The sequence below is a fragment of the Rousettus aegyptiacus genome, unplaced genomic scaffold (assembly GCF_014176215.1).
Source record: "Rousettus aegyptiacus isolate mRouAeg1 unplaced genomic scaffold, mRouAeg1.p scaffold_m13_p_13, whole genome shotgun sequence".
Classification (NCBI taxonomy): Eukaryota; Metazoa; Chordata; class Mammalia; order Chiroptera; family Pteropodidae; genus Rousettus; species Rousettus aegyptiacus.
The window spans coordinates 29,849,456-29,869,146 of NW_023416288.1; the positions used below are offsets into that span (position 1 = coordinate 29,849,456).

At 32.9% G+C, this 19,691-nt stretch overlaps 1 pseudogene; it reads left to right on the forward strand.

Annotated features, from left to right (window-relative positions):
- Positions 1-770: 770 nt before the first annotated feature.
- Positions 771-7,547, forward strand: LOC107507969 (annotated as a pseudogene).
- Positions 7,548-19,691: the final 12,144 nt, after the last annotated feature.

Sequence of the window (19,691 nt, forward strand, 5' to 3'; positions counted from 1 at the left end):
GGAAGATCCAAAAATAGGTTCATGTAAAAATTAACCGTGTGTGAAGTACTTTATGTTCGTGCGGATTCGTCTAAAAAGGCAAAGTCAGAAAATGTGTAGACACCATGCTTCTATTTTGAACCTCTGTGCACTGCCGTTTCACCGGTTACACTTCATTTCCTGACACGGCGGTGCTTGTATATTTTTGCTTTAAGTACGCCCACCTTTAAGTGTTAAAAGAAAACTGAAGTGTATAAACAATCCAACTCCAAATTCTATTTACACTATTTCACAGTGTGTTTTAACTGTACCAAATTAGTAGGTTTTTAAATTTTTCCTGTCAAGCAGTAAGTCAGAGGAGGGTAGGCACCTCCCAGCCATGCTCCACCCAACCGGATCAAGGATGTCACCTCATTACCTCTGTCAGGTGGTCTTCTAAGAACTGGGTAGAGAAAGCAGGACTAAAACAAGAACCTTGAGAACTGTGGTATATGGAGTAAACCAAAATTATGATATAACGTGATATAATAATAAAGATAAAACATCTACAGTAGGGATAAAGATTAATTTGTAAAGTTTTTGAGATGAAGAAAAGAAGTTATCTTGCATTACATTTATTATAACAGTTACTACTATCTGACGGCAATTGGAACCTTAGTAGTAAAACTCTCTTTTGTTTCGTTCTTTTGTGTGTGGCGGGGAGTGGGGGAGGCGGATAAGTATACATAGATCAAACTTTCAACTGTTCTGAGAGAACTCAAATTGCAGCCAGCAACCGCAGGTTCTCAGCTCTCCTGCTGGAACCATCTAGAACTTGGCATTTCTTCACCCTGAACTCTCTAGTGCTTTACCATTTTAATTTTGCACACACATACCTGGCATGTGGGAACGATTATGGCATTTTCTGAAGCACGGTGTTTTTGAGATGATATACATTTCCCCCTCCCACCTGCCTGAGCAGAGACTCCTGTTTCTGCCTCAGTGTCTTGATGGATGGTACTACTCCACTTCTTGGCACAATGTACAGCGTTTCCTGGATACTCCAGATTCCGAAGACCAATTGGACATCACCTGTAGCTTGCATGAAATGAGCTGTGTATTGTTTCATTAAAACATCATGGGTCTCAAAGCCTTTCTTCAGCTTTTCCTTTGCTAATAAATGTCTAACATAATCATGTAGCAAAAATTTCAGGGATTTTCTAAACTCTGACTCATTTTTAAAGTGAAAAGCAAGAAGTACTGCTGTTTCCTTTTGGTCATCTACTGCTGAATCCTCTATGTCGAATCCCAATCACACATACTGACCAGTGGATATCATGCATCAATACCTGCAGATTCTAGTTCTGTTTTCTGCTGATAGTTACAAAGAATAAGAAAATAGCTAAAATATTGAGAAAAAAATTAAGTTCGTTTTTTAGAGAAAAAAATATTTCTACTTTTTCAAAAGAAAAAAAATCCTCTGGTTAAGGGATTTAATTTGGGTTCCCCCTCCAAAAAATTTTTTTTTTGCCAGTTTTCCCCTCTGGAGTATGTACTCATGTATAGCTTTGGTAAGATTCTGGGGCCTTCTGTCTTTGCTTGTCTCTTTTATAGAATTATCTGCATCAACATAGTGAGCAAACTGAAATTTAACTGAAACAAGAATAGCTAGTAGCCTCATAGTTTCTGGCTGCAACTTGGAAGTCTTAATAGTGTAAAGAGATTTTTCATTTTAACGATATAATTTGACTTATAGTCTTTCTCCAGCATGAATCCTTGCTAGTTGCTATCTTGCTTATAAAAATTTTGATAGTTATTAAGTTCCTACTGTGTGCTAGAAATAATTTTAGCAGCTGAGATACAGCACTTTCTTGGTGAAATTTTAATATTACTGTCTGAGAAATAATTACATATTTTCAGCAGTGATGGTAGATTCTAATAATGGACAGATGTACAGGATGTTCCAAAGAATAAGGAACACAAACTTAGTCCAGTCAGGAAGTTTAGGGAAAGGTTCCTGGAGAAAATGACTTCTGTATGGACATTTTTACCAATTTCGAGCAAACATTCAAGCATTTTATTATAAATGAATTGGCCTTACTCTCTGAGTTCTGTTGGTGAGGAAACTATTTTTATTTTGATTGGTTACCAATAGTAGGCACATACAATTACACAGACTTTTCTATTCTATTGTAAAAAAGACAGCCTACTTATGCTTATTCATCCTTGATATTTGGTTTTTTCATTAATAACCTAATATCTTAGCTGAATAAGATAATTTTTGAATACTAAAATATCATTTACTCATCTTTCATACTATTTACAATGTAAAGGCTACAGGCAAAGCACAATTTAAATTTAGTTTGTGTTATTGACATTTTTTTCTATTGCTCTTTAAGTCTATTATCACTCTCTAAGTATAGACCATCAGCAAAACAATAAAATGCTGATTTTAGCATTCACTCATTTCTGTGGTATAAATTCTTCCACAATGGCCAGTTTCAAGCTACCAACATGCCATCACTGACCACAAAGTTGGGAAAAGATACTCAATAACACATCATTATTAGTATTTCCACCATACAAATATAATAGACATAAATCACCTCAAAAGCACAGATAATAGTAGTATGTAATAAAATAATTAGGAAGTAAAAAGAATCGAATATTTATTATTTTATGGTTAATATTAAATAGAGCTATGTTTAGATAATTTAAGAATAGATGTATTTAACAACTGGCTCATAAAATTTCTGAGGATTAATAGTCAGCTTTTGTAAGCCAATATGAGAGTTCCAGCATATTACTGAGTCTAGACTTTTCTCAAAAAAAAAAAAAACATTACATTTTACATAGCATTTGTGCACTTCACTGTAAATTAAACCAAAAAGATATTAACAAAAATTAAACCTTCTACTTAGTTGATTTGCTTTTAAGAGTGGTGTGGGTTAGCAATTTTGAAATTAATTATTGTGTGTTCTAGGCTTGAGTAAATATATTGATAATGGGAAACAGTTTTCTTACTCTTGAAGAAAAAAGCTAAAGACATCAAAATGAGAGAAACTAGAATATACCTTGAGTTGTCATATTGGAATAAGAGTTATGAATTAGTTAGATATATACATAAATAAGTTCATGTGCAAGTACATATTTATATGTAATAAGATGTAAATAAATGTATGTATGTCTATATGTAATGCACATGTATGTGTATACATATATGTGACTAAATATACATAATATTTCTGTTGAGACAGCTGCGAAGAAATGATACACCAGTCAATCTGAGTACATCTATTATCTACTGCTTGTTTCTAATACCATTCATCATTAAAAGGAACCAGGGCTTCTTGGAGAAATGTCTGATTGTAGAACTGGGGAAGGAAAAGTACAGAATGAACCTGAGAATACTTGTGCACCATAAACTAAGGAAATGTTCAAAAAATCAAGAGCGCAGGTTAAGAAAAACTGGAGCCAAGTAAGTGTAATGGATTGTCCCCTACTGGATAAAATTTGAATCCACAAATGCCTTCTGATAAGAAAAAAATGAATCGAGGAGAAAGGAAAGTTTATTTATTCTGTAGAAGCCTACCTAATTAATATAGAAAGAATAAAGGAGTTACAAAAATGGATAATAAAAATATTCAATTAAAATTTGACAGTGAATAAAATATTTATATATTATTAATGTTTATCACCCAGATTACTGATTAATTAAATAATAAGTAGTAACTTAATAATAAAGAGGCATGATAAACGTTACCTTAACTGAGTGATCAATGTTAATATCACCAAAGCAGAAAAAGATAATAACAGGTACATTCTAATTTGATATGCTGAGAAGCAACAGCATTTTATCAATGGTATGTATCCCTGCCAAAAAAAAAAAAAAAAAAAAAAAAAAAAAAACATAGCCTGAATATCATCATCAGGAAATATCAGAAATACCTCAATAGATGGAATTTCTACAAAATAATTTGCCTGCCTTTGTTAAAACTGTCAAGGTCAAGAAAAACAAGGAATTTCAGAATACCTCTTAAAAAGACATGACACAAGTAAGTGGAATTTATCCCCAGGAATGCAAGGATGTTCAACATTCAAAAGTCAACTGATGTAATTTGCCATATCAACAAACTAAAGAAGAAAACCCATATGATTATTTCAATGATGCACAATATTACTTTTAAAAAAATTAATATTTATTTACATAAAAAACTCTCAATTAACCTAAGAGATCTTACTCAACTTTATAAAGAGTATTTACAAAAAACTTATGGCTAATATCTACTTAATGATAAAAGATAATGTTTTTCCTCTAAGGAAAGGTGTTTGATATTTTCATGTCTAATCATCATTATGCTGGGGATGTTAGCTAGTTCACTAAGAAAAGAAAAATAAATAAAAAACATACAAATTGGAAAAGAAGAAATAAAAATGTCTTTATTCACAGATGACACTCTAAATCATCTACAGAAAAAGGAACTAGAACTAATCAGTGAATTTTTTAAGATCAAAAGATACAGTCAGTATACTAAAATCAATTGCATTTCTATACACTAAATATAAAAATTTATAACTTTGTATAATAAGAAAACAATACCATTATAATACCATTAAACATGAAAAGCTGTGGATACATATACCAATTATGTTCAATTTTTATATACTAAAAACTACAAAGAACATCTAAATAAAGATAATCATGTTAGCAAATAAGCATGTGAAAAATGCCCCGAATCTTTAGTCAACAATGAATGAAAATTAAAGCCATGATGAGTTATCACTGCAAATCAACTAAAGAGCCTATAATAATAATTTTTAAAGTGACATTACAAAATGCTGGCAAGGATGTGGAGCAACTGCAATGTTCATGCCTGTGGGACTGCAAAAGGCATAAGTTTTATATGCAGATAAATACCTACTGACTACATGATCCAGAAATTTCATGCCTAAATATTTACTAAAGAGAAATGAAAACACGTGTCCACCTGAAGTCTTCTATGTTTCTCACAGCTCTCTTCATAATAGCCACAAATTAGAAACAAACCAAATGTCCCTAATTTGGTGAATGGAAAATCCAATTGTAGCATAACCACACAATGGTATACTACTCAGAGGGGGAAAAAAAAAAAAAAAAAAAAAAAAGAATGAAATGCTGATGCTTACATCAGTTTGGAGGAATCTCAAAAGCCTTGAACAAAATTAAAGAAATCAGACACAAAAAAATTATGTAATGCATGCTTTAATTCATATGAAATTCTAGAAATAACAAAACCATGGGGACAGGAATCAAATCAGTAGCCATGAGGGGCTGAAGTTGGGGAAGAAATTGCATGCAAAATGGCATGAAGAAATATATTGACATTCTGGAAATATATATCTTGATTTTGGTGGCTGTTAAACTATATACATTTGTCAAAACTCATAAAGCTGGACATCTGAAATGGGTGAATTTTACTGTACGTAAATTATTCCTCAATAAACAACTTTAAAATAAAAGATATGACAACTCAAGGCAACAAATGATAAATGGTTATTGGACTTTGGACAAGGAAAAATGAGGTATGAAAGATATTATCAGGACAGTTGGTAAAATTTGAATGTGCCCTACTGGTTAGATATTCTTATAATTATATTAAAGCTCCTGATATTATTTTACTATGGTCATATAATAAAATGCCCTTGTCTTCAGGAAACATGTACTAAAATGTTTGTTGTTAAAGGGACATGATGTCTCCAACCATAAGTATACATATATGTTGGCATATATGTATACATGATATAGACATATATATCCATAAACATATATCTCTATACATGTATACATGCACATATGCGTACACCCCCACACAGATACACACATAAGAGAGAAAGGATAGAGAAAAGGAAAAGGAAGAATAGAAGAGGAGAATAATAATAAAGCAATTGGAATAAATTTTAAGCACTCAGTGAATTGAGTCAAGAGCCTACTGGATTTTCTTATACCCTAGAAATTTTCAGGTATATTTCAAAAAAACAAAGATAGTTTTTAAAAAGAAATTAAATGCATAATATTTGAGAAAAATAAATAAAACTGACTTTATCCATAGACCACTTAATTTTTTAATATCAAAGTCTAAGTGAATCCATAGAAAAGATATGTAAGGATTAAATTAATTCATCAAATTTAAAGTATGTAATTATAATACTACAAAGTTATATCCATACTAAAAAATTCTAAATTTTAAAACGTTGCAACATAAAAATGCATTTAAGAAACATCTAAAGAAATATGTACAAATTCTCTACATTGTAAACTACAAAATAATATTGAGATAAAGAACATAAAAATAATTGGAAGATAAAACATAATCATGGGTTAGAAAACTTGGCATTTTAAAGATTTTCACCATTTTTCCCCTAAATCCATCCATAAATTTCATGAATTCAGAAGTATCACAAACAATTTTTAGTAAGGTTTGTTTTTTGATTGGGGGAAAAGGGTTATATTCTGAAATGTATATAGAAATTCAAAAACTGAGACATCTAAGACAGTCATACACAAAAAAATTAGAAAACTTACATTAATATTTACAGATGATATATTATTAAATTATACACTTGAAAACTATAATTTTATTAACCCCAATGTCACCTCAACAAATTTAATTTAAAAAAATTATATCTACATTAATCATGGCAATATGGAATTGAAAAAGGATACACGAATAAATGATTGGACCAGAATACGGAGTCTACATGTAGACTTACATACACAGTAGTCTCCCCTTGTCCACGTGGGGTACTTTCCAGGACCCCCAGTGGATGCCTGAAACTGTAGATAGTGCCAAACCCAATATATGCTATGATTTTTTTCCTATACATACATACCTATAATAAAGTTTAATTTATAAATTAGGCACATTAAGAGATTGACAACAGTAATTAATAATAAAATAGTACAATTATGACAATATACTATAATAAAAGTTATGTGAATGTGCTCTCTCTCTCTGATAGCTGATTTGACAACTGAGATGGTTACTAAGTGACTAATGGGCAGGTAGAGTATACAGTGTGGATACACTGGACAGAGGGGTTGTTCATGTCCCAGGTGGGATGGAGCAGGATGGCACAAGATTTCATCACGCTACTCAGAATGGCAAGCAATTTTAAACTTATGAATTGTTTATTTCTAGAATTTTTAGTTTAACATTTTTGGACCGTGGTTGGCCGTGAATAACTGAAAGTGAAACACCCATAGAACCAGAAGTGGCGATTTACCGAGTTAAGAATTACTCTAACCAGCTGCAATGTGAAATCTTTGGAGAAGGTGTGTGCTAATTTGATCAGAGGTGCAAAGGAAAAGAATCTCAAAGTGAAAGGACCAGCTCGGATGCCTACCAAGACTCTGAGAGTCACTTCAAGAAAAAATTTCCCATGGGAGAGGTTCTAAGTCTTGGGCTCGTTTTCAGATGATGATGCACAAGGAACTCACTGACTGGCACAGTCCTGAGATCATCAAGCAGATTACTTCCATTGCTGTTGAGTCAGGAGTCGAAGTTGAAGTCACTATTGCAGATGCTCAAATCAATCTTTTTATAAACTGACTATCGGTTGTTAGAAAAATAATAATAATAATAAAAAAGAGAAAATTGGAGTGAATTAAATAAGGTTCTTGTCTTCCTTGAAAGTAAGGTTGAGAGAATGTGTAGTTGGTAGAAGGAAGAGAAAGAAAAAGCTACAATTTTTTACCATTTATGCATTTATCTTTATTTACCCCGTAGTGGGCAAAGTAGCCAAAAGTTTAGTATTCCAATGCCGATGTTGATATGGAAAGGTGGTCAGAATTCACTGCACAAATGTCTTCAAGGGATGCCTTTGATATCCTCCGTTGTGATGTACAGGATAAACTCTATTGAAGTCCTTTGAAGGCTACTAAAAGTTGGGCTCGCTGCTGGAACGCTTAACTTCTATGACCTTTACTGAATGCATGCCAAGAACACCATGTTATTTCCTGAAAGAAACTGTCACATGGGATTAGAAATTCAATCAGAAATTTGACTTTTACCCATAGCTTCTGTTGTGACATAATTAAACTATCTATGTAAAAACTAAAAATCAAAATATTCAGAAGTCTATATTCTAATTCCTTTTTTCCAGCAGAAAGAGCTTAAGTTATACAAAATTTTAGATGTTAGTTGTCCATTTCACCTGCTATTTGTAATTTATGTAAAATTTCAACATACCAAGCTATTAACATTTAATAATTTCTAGGCATTTTTTACACCTAATGTATTTTTTAGTATTAGTAGATTAAATTATTTGAGAATATTCTAAGAACTGAGTAATATAATTTAAAATCCTTTAGTCCTTTAAGTTTAATGTATTTTTAAATGTATAACATATCAACTCAGGTGAATTTAAACTCAGATCTCTTCAATTTGGACAAGTCAATTGTGCAGATAAAAGTAATAGTAATAACTGCAGCTAATATTTATTGATCTCTTACGTGTCAGGCACTAGGTTAAATCCTTTATAGAATTTAATCAACTCATTACTCAAATAACTCTAGTGATAACTGAGGCTTGATAAGATGTAGCTTGTTCAAGTTAATGTCATTAGTAAAAATTAGGATGGCGATCAAAAGTTAAGCACTTTAAATCAAGAACTCTTGTTTTTAACAGTAAACCATGTGGATATAGCTACTAATAAATTATATATACATATATTATTATAAAATATAATTAATTAAAACATTATATGTGTACATTTATATATCTATATATTCTACATTATAAATATGTATATGTGTGATAGATCATAAATCTTGTTTACCTTGTTTTCAGCATTAAAAAAATTTTTTTAAATCTGATTATATTTTGGGCCATAGACAATGCATCAAAATATACAGAGATTTTACAGACCTCTTTATCTGATCAAGAACATTAAATGAAATAAAAATGAAACTATAACAAGTAGGCCCCTCTCAGTCACTTGAAAATGTAAAAAAAAAAAAAAAAAAAAAAAGAACAAAAACAAAAACAAAACTCTCCTCTATAATTACAAGGACAAATTATAAATCAGTTGAGTGATATTTAGGAAATCACAGCATTTAGACCACACCACATCAAAGGCATAAAAAGTATCGAAAGCGTTCTCATACTAGTTAAAATCTTAACTATAAATCCTTTTCTCTCTAAATTAAAAAAAAGAAAAAAGTTGAACATTTCACTCAAGATGATAGAATGGGAACAGCAAGTGAAAAGGGCTAATAAAGATAAAGAGGAAGATTAATTAACTGTAGTTTGAAAAACATTGAAATGGCTAATGATTTAGAAAAACTAGGCTAATGAGGTTAAAAATAGAAAACAGAAATAAGACAGAATCTAGATTCAAAGAGATTTTTAAAAAATTTCTAAATGTGACAAGTAATGTGAACTAAATAACAAATTTGGTAATTACAACGAAATGATAATTTCTAGAAAAACATAAATTATGAATATCATTTTTAAGGTATTAAAAGTTTAGGCCATTTAATATCACCCCTAATTTTAATAGTATTCTCAAATGTATATGTAATACCATAATATTTAAAAAAGACATAAATGTTGAAAAAAAGTGCTCAAAATCATATATATATATATATGATTGTTAACCTGGATAATTTAAGTAAATAAGCTGAAAATATGTCAGAACCAATAAGAGAGTTATGTAGAAGACTAGTTAAAACACTAAATATTCAGGTGGGCCTGAGAGGGGTGGTGTGGGCTTCCACATACCACAAATGACTTAAATCTATCACAGCTCCCATGGAGTTAGTCCAGTCATCAAGTATGGGTGAGATTCTATTCGGTGGATCCGAATCAGATGGTACCTTGATCCATTTCTGCTATTAAGTGTTGTACAATATATCCAGGCTTGCAGAATGAAGCAGACCATTTTTACTTTAAATAATAATAGGCCCCATTTTTCTTTGTATTGTTTTATTTCTTTCCATTGAGTGTGAGAATGATAAAGTGGCTTAGTAAAAGTAAAAAAATCAGAACGCTCACTAAAAAAAGGTATATATTAAATATTCAAACATCAACAGCTAAAACCTGATTGAAAATACAAAGCTAACAAAATACCATTCAAAATAACAATAAAAATACAAAATAACCGGGAATAATATTAACAAGAAATGTGTAGGATCTATATGAGAAAATTCCAGAAAGACTAGAATGAATGTAGACAAGATTTACTGATTGTCAAATTTGACTAAGTAAAGCTATCGATCTCCTCTTAAAGCTAACCTACATGTTTAATTCAATCCCAATAGAAGTACCAGTAGGAAATTTTTTTTTGGAGGTTGAAATTTTGAAAAGCGGGTAGAGAGTCACATGAGAGGTTAAATTAGATAGATGAGATGACTTGGAACAGCCTTAAGTGCAAACCACGCTTGTGAGGTGTTGCAAAGGAAACTGAGTAAATGACATGCGAGGTTACTCTCTCCATATACCAGTAGGTTCTTGACATAAATAGAACATCTCTTAACAAGAGAGCAGTGCTTCTTAATGGGGAAGGGCAGGACAAAGGTAAATGTGAAGCCTCGTCTCCCTCTAAGCTCTGTATTGTGCTGGCGACAGATGTTTAACAACCAATTAAAATACCTTATAATGACTGTTCTGATAAACGTGTGTTTGTGGGCACAGAAAGGACCATAATAACGTTTGAACAGGGCCTGGTAGAGACTTTCAATGTCACAGAAGAGTGGGAAAAGATAATCTTGGATGTAAAAAAGCAGAGCCTGAGAAAGCTTGCCTGGGATTAGCTTTCGGTAGCTGGAGTTCATGATGCAAATAGTGAGAGAGCCAAGGCTAGAAATGCAGGTGAGGGCTCTTTTATGAAGGACTTTCTCTGCTAGTCTAAGAAAGTGTATCAAATATATGTGTGCATGTGTGTGTGTGTGTGTGTGTGTGTGTGAGAGAGAGAGAGAGAGAGAGAGAGAGAGAGAGAGAGAGAGAGAGAGAGAGAGAGAGAGAGAGAGAGAGTTTTTATATATACACAATGATTGAATGAAGACTTAAGGTGCACTGTGTTGTTTATGCTGCTAGCAACTTTCTAGTACCAATCTTTAACAAATTGTCACTGTTATTACTCTTTTAAATAATAGACTTCATTTCATCTTGAACAGAAACTCTAGTAAGGAGCAGAATATATTGATGTCATTTCACCCAGAGACTTTGAGGCTGCATTAAAAAATACACTAGATGTTTACTGAGTTTGGATTTAAAATTACGCTTATATTTCTTAGATTTAATACCTGAAATGAGAGCAAAAGTAAATTGCATTTATCTATTAATTCTTATAGTGAAGAATTAATCTTAAATCATTTTGTCTCTGTCCTTTATTAAAGCTGAAAGTATTTTAGAAATTATAATAGTTCTATTTTACATGTATTTTTACATGAATGCATAATTACTGGATTTTTCTTCTAAAAATACCAGCTAACTAGAGCAGAGGGGCCTAAAACGTTGCTGTTTTAATGTCTCTTAATGGATATAAAGGTGGAAAAAAAAAATCACTTTTATGTGAACAGAGATGCCTTTGCCCTGTACCGGAAATTATTCACACTGAATGCAAACTAACCTTCTATGAAATAGATTTTATTTGTGTTCTTATTACTTATCAGTCAGTAGCATTAAGGAAATTTATGAATAATAAAATAATTCTCAAAATAAATGAGAGGAATTTCTTCATTTGATTATCAGTTTTAGATACTAACCTTGAATCTTCGGACCCCCTGCTGAGCCGTTCAGATTGAGAAGTACAAAGTGAAGACCCTGCTGTGTGGGTAAACGAATGACTCACTGTTAATATCAGGTTGATCCAGGAACTCGAACTCTGCCAAGTTAACTCCATAGGGAGTCCACTTCAACCCACTCACGTTTCCTAATAACAGCGCTCTGTTTCAACAGTGCTGAAATAAACTGAGCTTCTCTTTGGCATTTTGATTTGTAAATGAAGGTAGCATGAAAAATAATGAATTGCAATGACTTCCAGAATAAAGTTTTAAAGCAGCAAGTGAAAAGGAAACCTATATTATGACAATACCATGCAATGGTGTCCTAATGAAAATTAGGAAAGATTCCTTTTTAGTATACTTTTGCCCCCATTTTAGTTACAAAATTATTCCACCTGCAGCACCAGAGAAATAATTTTGCTGTTATTTATAATATGAAGATGATGGTAGGGAGCGGGAGCATTTATAGATTTATGCTTGTAAAAGTAGGAGTTTGAAAGAGGTTTAATTTATAGACCTGAGGCCAAAGAAGTTTCATGTGATACAGGCCATGCATTTCTGTGTTTTGACATTGGGATTTAAGTTATCACACTGGTTAGGATTTTTATGACTCCTTTAGACATGTTTATTTGAAATCTCTCTGGCTTTGTGTGGTGAACTCTAGGCATGTAGAAGTACCCTCAGGGCACCCACTCACCTCTGGCAGATTTGTTTCCCATTTTTCTCCTTTTAGAACTCTGGTTCTGGCACTCTTGCCACCCAGATCAAAGCCCCATGTTTATTGTCCTGGTCACAGGATGGAAAATATATCTCTAGGTCAGCCTAGCATTAAGTTTCCTTCCTGAAGAGACAAAATACTTTCTGTTCAGACGCAAAGATTGTCCTTTAAGAGGGTTGTGTGTTGCGCACGAAGCTGCACTGCCACACTGATGGCAAATCCAGCAGCATTTTGAAACGGTAACAAATCACTGCTTTGGTTTTGCTGCTTTAATGTTCACTTCCCTCCCCTCTCCATGATGTCACTGGGGTCCTTTGAAAGAGTCATTCTAAATAGTTCAGCGTGCATCGCTCTTCCTCAGACTGAAAGAGGCAATTGGGAGTGCAAAGGACTGGTAATTTGACGTGTTTTAACTGAGCTTGGAGAGGTGAGCCACATATCAATCACACTTCCTAAGTTATGAGCGTGGTGCCTTCATGATACTGCAGGTGTATCTTCAGAGAATTAAATAACATTCATTTAGTTGACCAGATCCAAGACTAGTGCAAGAGCATGAGACACAATCTTACTCAACAGCAGGATTTCAATTACCAAGGTGGAAGCAGACATGTCTGGTGGTCTATGCATCCATCTGTAGTTATCCTCTATGACAATACAGAAGTGGTGTCTTTTCTAATTAGAAATCCTGTTTTGTGACCTGAACCCATGAAGAGTTCTCCATTCCACTTTGCAGAGAAGGAAATAGAAACTAGAAGAATAAGAGGAAAGGAAGAGAAAAGGAAAAGAGAAGAAGGAGAAAGGAAAGGATGATGACAAAAAATTAAAAATTCAAAAAAATAAAAACACAAATAGCATTTTCTGACTGAACATAATACATCTAGAAATTAATAATAGAAAAATTAAAAATTTCACCACCCAATTATAGAAAGAAAAACACTGTTGATTCTTAAGGAGCAATTTTAAAGTCAAAATGAAGGACCATATCCAAAATTATTGCCAAGATCAATGTCAAGGAGTTTTTAAATAAGTTTTCTTCTAGGAGTCTTTGATCCATATTGAGTCCATTTGAGTTTAAGGTGTAAGATAACGGTCCAGTTTAATTCTTTTGCATGTAGACTTCCATTTTTCCCAACGCCATCTATTGAAGAAGCTATTCTTTTGTCATCGTATATTCTTTTGGGAAAGATTAGATGACGTATATGCATGGGCTTAATTCTGGGCTCTCTAATTTGCACTGATCTGTTTATCTGTTTTTATGACAGTACCATACTATTTTGATTACTATAGCTTTGTAATATAGTTTGAAATTAGGCGGTGTGATCATTCCAGCTCTGTTCTTCTTTCTCAACATTGCTTTTGTAAGCCCATATGAATTTTAGGATTTTTTTTCTTTCTGTGAAAAATGCCATTGGAATTTCAATAGGGGTTGCATCAAATCTGTAGATCACTTTGAGTAATAGGCACATTTTAACAAAATTAATTAATCTAATTCACGAACATGAGCTATCTTTCCATTTGCATCTTCTTCAGTCTTCTGTGTCTTATACGTTTAGACATGTAAATTTAGAATATATTATAGGTAGCAACACAAAAACAAAACTTTTAATAAGTGCTGCTGGAATAAATGAACAGCCTTATAAAGAAAGATAAAAGTGGATTTATTCTTTATACCATATGTCAAGGTAAACTTCACATGGATCAGAAATTAAATTTAAGAAATAGAACCAAATAACTACTAGAAAATAAAATAATGGATGAATTTTTCAATATTTTGGATGTGGGACAAACTTTCCTAACTACCACTAAGAATTCAATTACATAAGGGATAACAGTGATATAATTAATTAGAAAAAAATGTTTTAATTATGTCATGAAAAACACAATATGGTAAAATGCAATTGTCAAACTATTAAAATTTTGCAAATAAAATTACAGACCATTAGTTTCCTAATATTTCTGTGACAAATTATCACAAAATTAGTAGCTTAAAACACATAAATTTATTATCATATGGTTATTGAGGTCAGAAATTTATAACAGTCTTTAACTGCTGGGTTTTATTCCTTCAGGACGCACTGGTAGAGAATCGATCCTCTTGCCTTTTCTAGAGTCTAGAGGCTGACTGCCTTTCTTGATTCAGAGACCCCTTCATTCATCTTCAGCATAGCTGCTGCGTAGCTTTTCATTATGCGTTTTCAATTTTTAAAACTTGGTCTATTACCAAGTTTGGGGGAATTTTTATAAAAAATAAAATGAACTATTTTACGAAATCAGCAAAATTTTGAAAACTTCTTAAAGCTTTGTCTACAAATGACATATGATATTTAAGACTGTAGCATGGACTTATGGGTGGTATTTTCTGCATAATTATTCCGCCTTGTGTCTACACAGCCCAGATCAAGGGCTAGATTTTAGAAAAAAAAAATGGCCACATAGTCAGTTATACAATCCTCATCTCATCATTTTACTTTACTCACAGCCAATATTTCAAATTCTTAAAAGGAAATGAACTAGCCAAATTTTCAGTGTCTTGGTTTCTTTATGGGTAAGAGTTCTGAATATTTTGAGTGATGTTATAGTTTTTATAATTTTAAGTCTACACTGTGGAATGAATCTTATGAAGTTGATTATAGTAAATATAAACATTATTTTATAAAGAATGCATCGTTCTCCTTTGCTGAATCCCTTAGTGTGGTTTGACCAAGGGAAGATTTTCTACCCTCCTCTTTTTCTTCTTATCACCCTCATTTTGCACAGTTCAAAAATTGTATCCTGCATCTCAGTCTTTAATGGAATCATGATTTTCATTTTTATTAATGGCAGAGCATTCAATTACTTTTTGTACAGTCAGTCAAAGTAAGACATATGTGAACTACACTCTTTATAATTCTTTTGCTTTCACTGTTGGTGTTACTTTCAAACTGCCCTCACAAGAACTATGGGACTCTCAAATGCATACTGTGCAAAATCCTTTCCTCTCTGATCTCTTTCTTTGAAATGCAGCGCTAAGACTATTAAAGTGGATGACCTTGATTTTTTTTTTTTTTTTTGCAAAAAAGGATAACATGTGTTTAGTATTTTTGAAAAAGACTCCTACATTGTTCAGTTTTTGACTCCATATGACTATCAAATACCTCTGCTACTTCAAGTGCTTGAGGTTTTACATATTAGGCTCTGCAACACCAACTTTGTAAGGGTACTGAAGAACTCACTAAAGATATGTATATATACACATACAAGAAACTTCTTTTGCCAGTGAGGTATTCTCCCAAAACTTAGCATTGGAAGTAATTGGAATTGTTTTTGAGAGTTAAAATTTAAAACTAACACATAATTGATCGGAGTATAGTGTTCAAGATCAAGCTAGAAATAGAGTAAATCTTTGCCTTCAAGACTTTGCTGTTGCATTATTTAATATACAAACTTATCTAAAGAAAGAAGAGTTTCATTGGAGGAAGGTGAAATGGGCTGGAGATTTTTCAACTATGAATTGATAAAGGATAGGCATACAGACAGATGTCAACTCTTAAGTCAGAAAGTCCATGGGAGAAGGGAATCTTCGCAAATTGATTTTATACTCCTTCACAAACCCAGCACTTGGTACAGAATGAAGAATGCTGTACATAATGAACTTATATTCTATCCCATTATGACATGGGTGCAACAGCCTATCTTACCAGGTTCCGCTAAAATTTTACTGTCTCTTTTTATCCGTTTCCAAGTATATGAAGAAATTTCTATTAAATTTTGATTTTCCATTGGATTTTTACAGTGAGATGATATGCTAATCAAGCATACATTAACATTCCCAGGAAAGATATTTCTCATTGTAAATTTTAAATTTTCTTTCTGGGTATAATTTAGCTTGATGACAAAGAAACCTATGTTGATGTGGTAGACTTGATTATTCTTGTTTATGTGTCAGTTTTTCTCTTCTAAAGTAATAAATGACCATTCTTATTTGGTATAGCTTTTTCTTGAATTACCAAAGTTGAGAATCATATTCTTTATGATTATATAACTACATACTTATACATCCACCAAGAGGTAGATACACTATAGATGTACCGATAAAATCAAGATTTTGGTCTTTGTTAAACTGACCATTCTGTCAACGAAAAATTTATTGAGTACCTACCATAAATTACATTGTTTTAAGTGACTGAAACATATCAGATAATCAAACAGACAGAATTTCTACCCTCAGATTCTACCTCAGAATCTACCAGTAATCTATAGATATCTGTGAAGCATCTTCCCAACAGCTTCCTAGGCTTTCTTCTGTCCTACACGCTCAAGTCTAATTAAAATATCTGTCTTTTAAGTGAGTAAGATCTATACCTAGGTAACTCCAGGAGGAAGTATGTTATTTCTATCTCATTTTTTAAAATATCTTATTAGAAGATACTTATTAAAACATTGTCGTTTTTCACAAAGTTTGCAGTTTCCCATTCCCAGGAGACCATTTTTCTTGGAAATCCAAATTCCATGCCCATACAATCTGAATTGTTACCTTTTTTAAATGAGAACCAGCGTCTCTTTATGGGATTAATCATTCAACTCTGGAAGCATTGTTGAATTCTTCCTCTCCATCTATTTAAGTGATAATTTGACTTCTTACACAGAAATATTCTTACAAAACTCACTTTGGATTTTTGTGCAAAGAGAAGAAACTTTTAATGGAAAAAATAATTAGTTATTAGATTTTTTACACAGAGTACTCTTTCTAGAGCCAAGAAGTTTTGAATGTGTCCATGTCTGTGATATATGAAGTATCAGTCTCTTAAAAGACATCAATAAGTATTTCTGTCAAAGTATCTGACCTCTAATTAAGCACAAAATCTTTTCACAGAATGAGCAATTTGCTAATTATATTACAGGATATTTTAGAACTGAGACACACTAATTAAACATATTTTAAATAAAGTCTAAAGTTGAGTAATTGACCTCACCTCATGTATATCCATGTATTTAAAAAAGAGTCTCAGAAAAGTGTCAATATGGTTTTGCTTTTATGTTGAGCCTCAGCTTCTTTTTCTTTTCCAAGTCCTGCCTACCACCCCCTGCATCTTTTTTCCAGTCTTCTCTATCTTCTCCATCCTTACCATACTATCTTTACTACCATCATCGGACTAGATCATTGCCATAGTCTTCTGAACTCAGTGCAACACAAATGGCTGATGTAATGAGCTAAGTATAGAAATGGAGGTTGAGCATATAGAATCTATTATAGCATTTTGATGTTTTGGGGAATTTCTGAAATGTAATGATTGGATTTTTCTCATTGAATAGGTTGTGGACCATTTAAGGTATTGTTGAACTCTTACGATGAGTGGCATGTGGCACAAGCTGAGTACCAGTGATGTGCAGTATGACCACATATTGGTCCATGGACAATTAGAAATTAAAAACAACAAAAAATGGATAAATAAAAAGCTTGTCTAAAAAAGTGATTTGAAAAGAACCAACTTAACTGCTCTGTCTTCCTCTTCTACTCAAAAAAAAAAAGAAAGAAAAAAAAATCTACCAATGACTTCCAATCAGCACAAAATAAAATCTTAGCCCTTGGTCACATCATGCAAGATTCTCTGTTACCTTTTCCTTTCTTGAGTTTATTCATTTACCACTCTCTCACACACACTGTCAGCAACAAAAATGCCAAATTGCTTGTGTGCCATGGCAAGCCATGTTTTGTTTCCACTTTAAGTCTTTGTGCAAACATATGTCTCTTCCAGGATGAAATCCTTCCTGGACACCTAGACTTGTTTTACTGTATATCCTCTCTCCTCCTGTAATTCTCAGTGTGTATGTTTATTGTTACATATGCCCCATTGAAACGTTACTCTTTTTGCATCTGTCTCCTTTACAAGATGGTGAGCTGTTTCCAACAGATACCATGTCCTATTCATTATAAAGCCCCTGTTTGTCAGAGTATATTCAATATACCATTGTTAAATTAAGGATGATTAATGTGTATTAAGCAAGAGTCAAGAGATCTGGGTTTGAGTTCTACCTCTGAACTAGACATAAATATTTCCTTGAGTAGACTTGCACATTTATTTTTCTGTTCAGGAGTATATTCAAATGCAAAGACAAGGGATTGAACTCATGTTCAATTTCAGTATCACATCAACAAAATTTAAGCCTCTACATTTTGAGAATTCTGTCTACATTTTTAAACTATAAAAATATTTCATTTTTTATTCTTTATTCAGCCCTTCCCTAATCCCTTGGACCTGTAAAACTATTTAGCGAGTGAAGAAATTTTCAATTATTGTTATGGAATCTTTTCAATCATATTAACTCTACTTTTAGTATCATTGTTTTTCTTTAGTTAATCTTATACAGTCACTCAATTTGAAGTAATAATGAATTATTATTTCCAAATGAACATTGTAGGAATTTGGATAAGGTTGAAAAATATAGGAAAGTTTACAATCCTTTTTATTTAAAAGCCACACAGGTAGTAAACCTATATTAGACTTTTAATAGAAATGCTAGCAGTTGAGGAGCAGTGAAATATATACATATAAAATAAAAATGCTTGCACATAGATATATAAATTTATGTAAGTGATAGGCCAATTAAAATTATTAATGTGTTGGGAGCAATGCAGCAGACCACCTCCCTTCTTGCCTTCATCTCCCACCCCGCACACACACACTCAGAGACACCCTTCACCTTCCTGACCAATGACCACCCAGACACAGTAATGGTTACCTAAGGGTAATTCAGTAACATGACACATTCAAGTACTCTGGGTCATACACAGTGTGAGATCATTATCCGTCACCCACATACATTAAACTTTTAAAGCCCTCTTTGGATTCGATCCAAGAATTATCTCATCAACACTTAACACCCCAGCCACAGATGAATAAGCGGGAGGGCGAAATATCACACTGAAATATGAATGAAAGGGGGAGACTGAATCGAGACACAGAGGAGAAAAGGGTTTCGTAACTACTCCCAATCCACACGCTTGTTGAGTCCTTGCGCGCCTCAGACGCCAGACCAGTGGACAAGTGCACACACCTCCACAGATTTCTCTCCGCCTGTGATGGTTCACGGAAACGGAATTTAGGATGGGTGAGTGTGAAAGGAGAAGGGGATGAGATGGAGTCATTGAGAGAACAGCTAATGCCGCTTGAGGGAAAACGACGAGATGGAGAATATAGAGCAAGGCCTGGTTATTAACACAGGGTAGCCGTGTTTTCTGAGAAAGAAAAGTAGAAAGTCTTCTTTTCAAGC